This window comes from Artibeus jamaicensis, unplaced genomic scaffold, assembly GCF_021234435.1.
Source record: "Artibeus jamaicensis isolate MK-2021 breed Jamaican fruit bat unplaced genomic scaffold, CSHL_Jam_final contig_391, whole genome shotgun sequence".
NCBI lineage: Eukaryota > Metazoa > Chordata > Mammalia > Chiroptera > Phyllostomidae > Artibeus > Artibeus jamaicensis.
This window is the reverse complement of record NW_026521814.1, coordinates 2,737,266-2,744,771: the sequence shown is the minus strand read 5'-3', so window position 1 is coordinate 2,744,771 and position 7,506 is coordinate 2,737,266.

Sequence of the window (7,506 nt, the reverse complement as noted above, 5' to 3'; positions counted from 1 at the left end):
TTTTGTCCATGTGTCCTTTATACTTGTTCCTGTAAACCCTACCTTTTCCCCTGAAATTCCCTCCCCTCTCCCCTTTGGTCACTGTCCCCTTGTTCTCTATTTCAGTGTCTTTGGTTGTATTTTGCTTGTTTGTTTGTTTTGTTGATTAGGTTCCTGTTAAAGGTGAGATCATATGGTATTTGTCTTTCACCACCTGGCTTATTTCACTCAGCATAATGCTTTCCAGTTCCATCCATGCTGTTGCAAAGGGTAGGAGCTCCTTCTTTCTTTCTGCTGCATAGAATTCCATTATATAAATGTACCGTCGTTTTTTGATCCACTCATTTACCGATGGGCACCTAGGTTGCTTCCAACCTTGGCTATTGTAAATTGTGCTGCTATGAACATTAGGGTGCATAGGTTCTTTTGGATTGGTGTTTCAGGGTTCTTAGGATATAATCCTAGCAGTGGAATTGCTGGATCAAAAGGCAGATCCATTTTTAGTTTCTGAGAAAATTTCTTACTGTTTTCCATAGTGGTTGTGCCAGTCTGCAATCCCGCCAATAGTGAACTAGGGTTCCCTTTTCCCCACAACCTCTCCAACACTTGTTGTTTGTTGTTTCATTTATGATGGCCATTCCAGTAGAATGTTTTAAATTATAACAGATCAATTCCTAGCAGTGGTTAGCAAATATCAATGGCCAATATATATTAATGAATGAATAAAGTGCTTAAGTAGTCATTATGCTCATAAGAAAATTAATTGTTTGGCTTACTCATCTGAAGCAAGTTGTGGGAAAATGTTAACTCCTCTGAGGTCTACAGCTTTCCAATCAAGTTATCCTCCTATCTTTTTCTTTGTTTTTATTTAAAAATATTATTTTCCTCCTGTAGAAAAACTTTGTAATTAGTTCATCTTCCACTATACTTAACTCTCTACAGACATGAAAAACATAGTGTCTACCAAACACAGATCTTTCTAATTACTCCTTTTTTAATCAATTTCACCAATTCCTCTTTATCTGACAATCCCTCTTCTAGTTATTCTCTGAGGTTCTAGCCACAATTTTCCTCTCATTCTCTACCTGCTTCTAGCTTCTATGATCTCTTCCACTGACAATAGTTGATATTTCTAATTAAAATATTCAAATGAGTAATATGCATCCTAATTCATCTGTCTGCTTGTTTGTTCATTCAATAACTCACTAGTTTTTTGTTTCAATAATTTGATTCCAGCCTTGCCCAGATCTATCTCAGTAAAGTAGCCAAAGTAGACCTACAAGACAAATTATGTTGGCTAACTGAGAAAGCCCCCTGATGACACTCTGTATCACTTACTGAAAGTAGTCTACAAGGTCCCATGTTGTACTCCTCCCTCTTAAATCACCGATCTCATCTAGGACAACTTCTCTTCTCATTCTGCTTAGATACCTTCATGTTGTACAAACACAGGTTACACTGCTGGTTGGAACTTCTACACCGTCAGTCCCTTCTCTTATGTACGTGGCTTAGTCCTTCATCTTTTCCCAGTCTTGGCTTAATGTTACCTTCTTAGCATCTCACCTGTTCATCGCATTCAAAAATAAAACCCCTGACTCAGTGCTCCTCCAGCCCCTTCTTGGATAAGCCCCTTCTTGTCTTTGTCCTCACTGTACCCATCACACTCCAGCCTAAAGACTGGCAAAGAATGGTCCATGGGCCAAATGCAGCCTGCCACTTTTTTTGGGGGGTGAGGTTTTATTGGAACACAGTCTGGCCTATTCTTTTATCTTTGTCTATGGCTTATTTTGTGCTATAGTTATAGAGTTGAGTAGTCACAACAAAGATTATCTGGCTCACAAGCTTAAACACTACCTGTCCCTTTACAGAAAAAGTTTATTAATTCCTATTTTAAGATATCAAAGAACAGGTAGGTTTATTTGCTTATTTGTTTTGTTTGTTGCTATATATGAGGTGCCTAGAGCAGTGCTTAGCATATACTAGACACTGAAAATACATTTGTGAATAAGTAAATTGATCTCTTACTATGTATTGAATATGAGCAAGGTCCTGAGCATACATAGGTTTTGTTCTCTCTACAGCATCATTGCAATCCTACTACTTTTTCCTGTTCAATTTTTCTCCCCAAGTGAAATAATAAAAAAATTTAAAAAGGGAAAACTTTCATATCTCTTCATTCCTTAAACCTCAAACACACTTTTCTTTTTCACTCTCAACCAATGATACTGCTTAGTATTTTTCTGAGAAAACAGAAGCAATTACAGCAGAACCACACCATATTCTAACAATTATATGTGCCAATCTATCTGTATTTGTCCCCTTATATTTGTCTTCCTTCATGTTCAAATAGTTGACCAGTTCCATATCCCCCACAAGTTAAAGCCCTCTTTTTCTACTCCTCTTAATAGCATAACTCATTATAAAATTATTTTATGCTTGTTCTTGCCACTTAATCATTTCTTATTCTTAACTCACTATAAGACTTTCATTCCCAACTCCCATTGACAGCTCACTTGTCCAGATAAGCAACAGCCACTATCTTGCCAAAGCCAATGGTCGCTTATACTGCAGTCCTTGTGTTACTTGACTTCTGAGTAATTGGCAGAGTAGATCATTGCTTCCTTATTAAAACACTTTTTTTTGCTTTCATCATAAACACTAACAAATAAAAGTAGTTACCCAAATTCATGTTAGAACTATACTTGCATGTTAATTGTTAAGTGTTCAGCAAAAATCAACAACAGCTTTCTATGGAAATCAATTGCTATGAGGAATTTATTGTATAGTACTGTATATTTTATTTTTATTTGTAAGTTGTGTTCTACTGGTCCTTTATATAAGAAAACTTTAAAACAAACATGCACTTATCCATCTGTCTATTTGTCTATCTAGTTATGTATATATAATGTTTTTAGAGATCCAGCAATTGAATATTTACCAGCATACCACTGTTCTGTCACCTCCCCGAAACCCGAGGGAGTGAGGAGAGCAAGTGTTTACATGAAACTCAAGAAAAAAGAACAAGTAGAGAAGGACATCTAATAGGAACTATAACTTTTGGTAAAGGGGTGTAGGAGGTCATTGGAGAGGGGTTAGCACAGGAGAGAGAAGGGAAGAGAAATACCTTGGCTTCAGTCTTCTCTCTCTCTTCCATCTCCCAGCAGGATTCTTCAATTGGATTGAACTCAAGTTTAAGCTACAGGGCAAAAGATCTTGTTATTTATTCTTATAGGTTAGCATCCTAGAGCATAGAATGAGATGTAGAATGGTAGAGACTGGTTGTAGAAGCGCAGATGGAGCTTATTCAGGACAGCCTACCACTTTTGTGTCTCAACATACATAGCTGTGCATCACCAAGCGGAAAATTTTCATCCCTGAGACAGAGGTCACAATTAGTAGGGCTGGATAAGAGTCTCCAAAGATATCAGGACCTAATTCCTGGAAAGTGTACATGTTACCTTACTTAGAAAAGAGATCTGTGCAGCTGTGATTAAGAATCCTATCCTGGATTATCTGGATAGGTCCAAATGCCATCTCAAGCATCCTTACAAGACAGAGGTAGAGGAAATCGATACATACGCAGAGGAGAAAGTGATATGAAGACAAATGCAGAGATTGGAGTGATGCAGCCATAAGTCAAGGAATGTTGGCAGCCACCAGAAATTGAAAGAGGCAAGGAATAGATTTTCATCCAGAGCCTCTAAAGAAAGTACAACCTTGCTAACACCTTGATTTTTGGCCCAGTCATACTTATTTTGGTATTCTGTCCCCAAGAACTGTGAGAGAATACATTTATTTTAAGCCACTCAGTTTGTAGTGATTTGTTTTGACAACCTTCTTGTACTATATTACAGGAAGGTAGTACAATGCACAAAGTCCCTTCAGGTGCCATATTGTCAACTGGGTGATATTGGTTTGGTCATATTCCCACCTATAAACTATAACATTAGCTATGACCAATATTATTTATATAAAGGAGCAGGGGTATGAGAGTTAATGAACATAAAACATAGTCACTACATTCTCACTGCAGTAGCTGCAGCTGAGAACCGTATTGAACATGTCATAAAGAACTTTTCATGAGATCATAGGTGTGAGGTAAAAGTGGCAAAGCAGTTCAAGCCAGTACAATAGGAGTCTGAGCCACCTGCTTCCGCAGTTTACTTATGTCTTCTGGACTTGCATGGCGCCATGTATACCATTTCAGTTTTATAACAGAACTGTTTTGTGCACTTCCAATTTTATGGTTCCATAAATTAGATAACACCAATTGAAGATGGGTAATTGGGTTGCATAGCACTTTGCAGGGAGCAAGTAAGTGACTGCTTTTCCTTCTGACATTAGTTTGTTAGCAGAACAGGGTATGGCCTTACTCCAAAATATGTCTACACTGATTCTCCTATTGGAAATTGCCAGAGGCTCCTACTGAGGGCAAAGAAGCTTGTTATTCAGTCCATGTGGCTTAGCCTCCTGAGGCACAGAACAAAGTAGACAACTGAGTAGATGTGTCAGTCTGTGACAGACACTTCTAACACCACTGGGTTTGCTAGGTCATAAGGCCGACTTGTAGAGCTTTTTCTTGTTCCAAGGCCCACTCTGGTCTTGCAACTTTAAGGTTATCCACTAAATACATGAGAGTGGCATACGCAAATGTGTTATGTTTCCTCCAAAATCCAAAAAGGCCCATCAAGTGCTGTGTTCCTTTCATTGTGGAGGGCAGTGTGGCAAACAACTCCAGTTAAAAAAGAATCTCCTGACATGACCCTGACCTACTGGACTCCTAGCATTTCACTAAAGATGTCTCCTGCATTTTTGGTAGGATCTGTCTCCAAATCTTTGGTACATGTGCGTCTTACATGTAAGGTGGCTTCTTTTGATTTAATTAAGTCCAATGATTATGTTATTCTGAGAAATACCAAGATTAAGTTCTCTCTAGATTATAGGAAGGTGAGTTGACACAGGTTAGGCCAAGAGAGTAAAGGCATATTGTTATCCTTGCCATGTGAAGAAACGGCTTTTGTTTATGTTTACTAATGAATGGAAGGGAAAAATGCATTTGTTAAGTTACAGGTGTCAGAAACCAGATCAACTGCCATACTGATTTCCTCCAGTGAAGATACTACATTGGGAACATCAGTGTGATTGACATCATCATTCGATTAAGGTTCTGATGTTATCCTCATTCTCAAAATCCATCTGACTTTTGAACAGACCACCAAATAAGTGAATAAAATGAAGACATTTTAAAATAAGATGGAGGATTCAGCATCTCTGTAATTGTTCAGGTATTTTAGGTGACATATCATATTGGAATGAGATACTGCTTTTAGTTAAGGGAGGACAGTTCCAAGGGCTTTACTTAGGCCATTGTTCTACATTAGAACTCACTCCATATTATCAATAATAATTTATTATTATATTTTCATAAATCCCAACTCTGGCCAATTTCAGGTATCATGGTATTTCAGATTTCCAGGCATTAGCATCATTGAAGAGGCAGTGTCTGATAACCCCACAAGTGCTCTCTACTCTCTTTCTCCACTGCAGTGATTCTCCAAGTGTGGTCTCTAACCCAGCAAAATCAAACATCACGTGGGAACTTGTTAGAAGTATACATTGTGGTGTCTCCTCCCTAAACTTACAAAATCAGTAGGCCCCCCAAACCTATGTTAAAGCTCCCCAGGTGATTCTGATGCCAACTTACCCACTTCTCCAGAGAGGTGTTAGAAGAGCAGTCACATTAAATGTCTGTGACCCAAAGTGTCAGGTCGTTTCTTTTGGGGCCTGGCTTCCCTCTCAAGGAAGGGCCTTTTTTTTTTTTTTTGTAATTAACAAAACATCTCTTTATTTTCAAACTCACAATAAACTATTTTCACTTTGACTCACTTATGCTTCAGTTGAAGCATAATTTACAAGAATTCAAATCAAACAAAATGCTTATATTGAATCACTGTGCTCCTAAACCAACATAAGCTTCAACTTTTTGTTCTCTCTCCTCTCTTCCTAAATTTTCTCTTATTTATGATGAATTTGAGTCTCACCACATGAAACATGTCACACAAAATAACAGGGAAAACAATCACTGACCAAGCAAGCAGATAGCAACACATTGCTAAATGAACCCTTTTACACACAGTAGTCTCCTGCTCTGGACAAAGCAGGCCTATGTCAGCCCAGCTCATTGTCTCATCAAATAAGTCTTTAGGTCTGTAGGGTAGCTTAAGTCTGGGAACAAGCTAAGAAGTAAATTCCTATTGTTTTAACTCATTCATGTTATGATTAACAAGCCTAGGGTTCTTCTTCCTATAAATACCAAGTGGCTCCTTTGTTAGCTGCTCTTTTATTTTGTTTCTAAGGATTCCATGATCAATTAGCTGATGCCCAAAATCCATAAATGTCAGAACATTTTGAGTATTACTCCGTTTTTTATTAAGGTTATTGTGTCTATATGGTCTACCATGACTAAGCACTCCTCCCTGGCTTCCTACTCTCTGGCATCCTGTTATTGCCACTGTTCCATGCCCCACCATCACATCTGGCATGGAGAAAGTGGTCATCATATAGCACTACTTAAGTTTTCAGGGATGATGGTACCTCTCCTGATCAACGGATTCCTTAAGGTCTTGGTAAAGAGTATGTCTTCAGTGCCCCTCTGGGTAATATAAATAAAGATTAGCTGTTCAGGTGACATAATAAACCCACTGGTATTCCCATTTCCCCAAGACTTGGTAGCTTCCTCCATATTGTGCAAGGGAAGTTATATTACTCAACCTCATTGAATATAGGCCATAATTGATTGAGTTTGGGCTTCACATAGCCAACCTTATATACATTAATGCCACTCCTGGTGCTCAAAATACCACATTAAATTCCAAATCCTGAGTGAATTAACCCTTGTCAACCTGATCCAGCTTTGTATTTTTTCTTTCCTGGTCTAACACCCATATAATTTACTCCCATGTACGAGGTTTGTCCAGAAGGTATCCAGCCCTATAATATGAGAAATAGAGATATTTATTGAAGAAGATACAAGATACAAGAAACATTACACATAGGGCGATGATGTTTCTTTCCCCTTCAAAGTAGTCACCTTGGGACCTCACACAGTTCTCCCATTGCCATCAGCTGCCCCATTGTATCTTTCTGAATCTCATCAATAGTCTGAAATCTCTTCCATTTCAAAGTTGATTTTAGTTTTGGGAAAAGGCAGAATCACAGGGCACCAATTTCGGGCTGTAGGGGGGCTAAGTCACCTGGGTGATTTAATGTTTTGCCAAAAAACTCCGCACAAGACATGATGCATGAGTAGGCAGGTTGTTGTGATGAAGCTGCCAATTGCGAGTTGCCCATAGCTGCAGCCTTTTGAATCATCCAAAGAGTTTCCACAGAGGAATGTTCCAGCTTAATGCCAAATCTGATGCAGAGTCACTGCTCTACTTACTCAGTCATTTTGAATATGATGGCCACACAGTACACATGCTCACTCAAAGGTATTTACTGCCCCCTCTGACTAGTAGAATGAAGTCA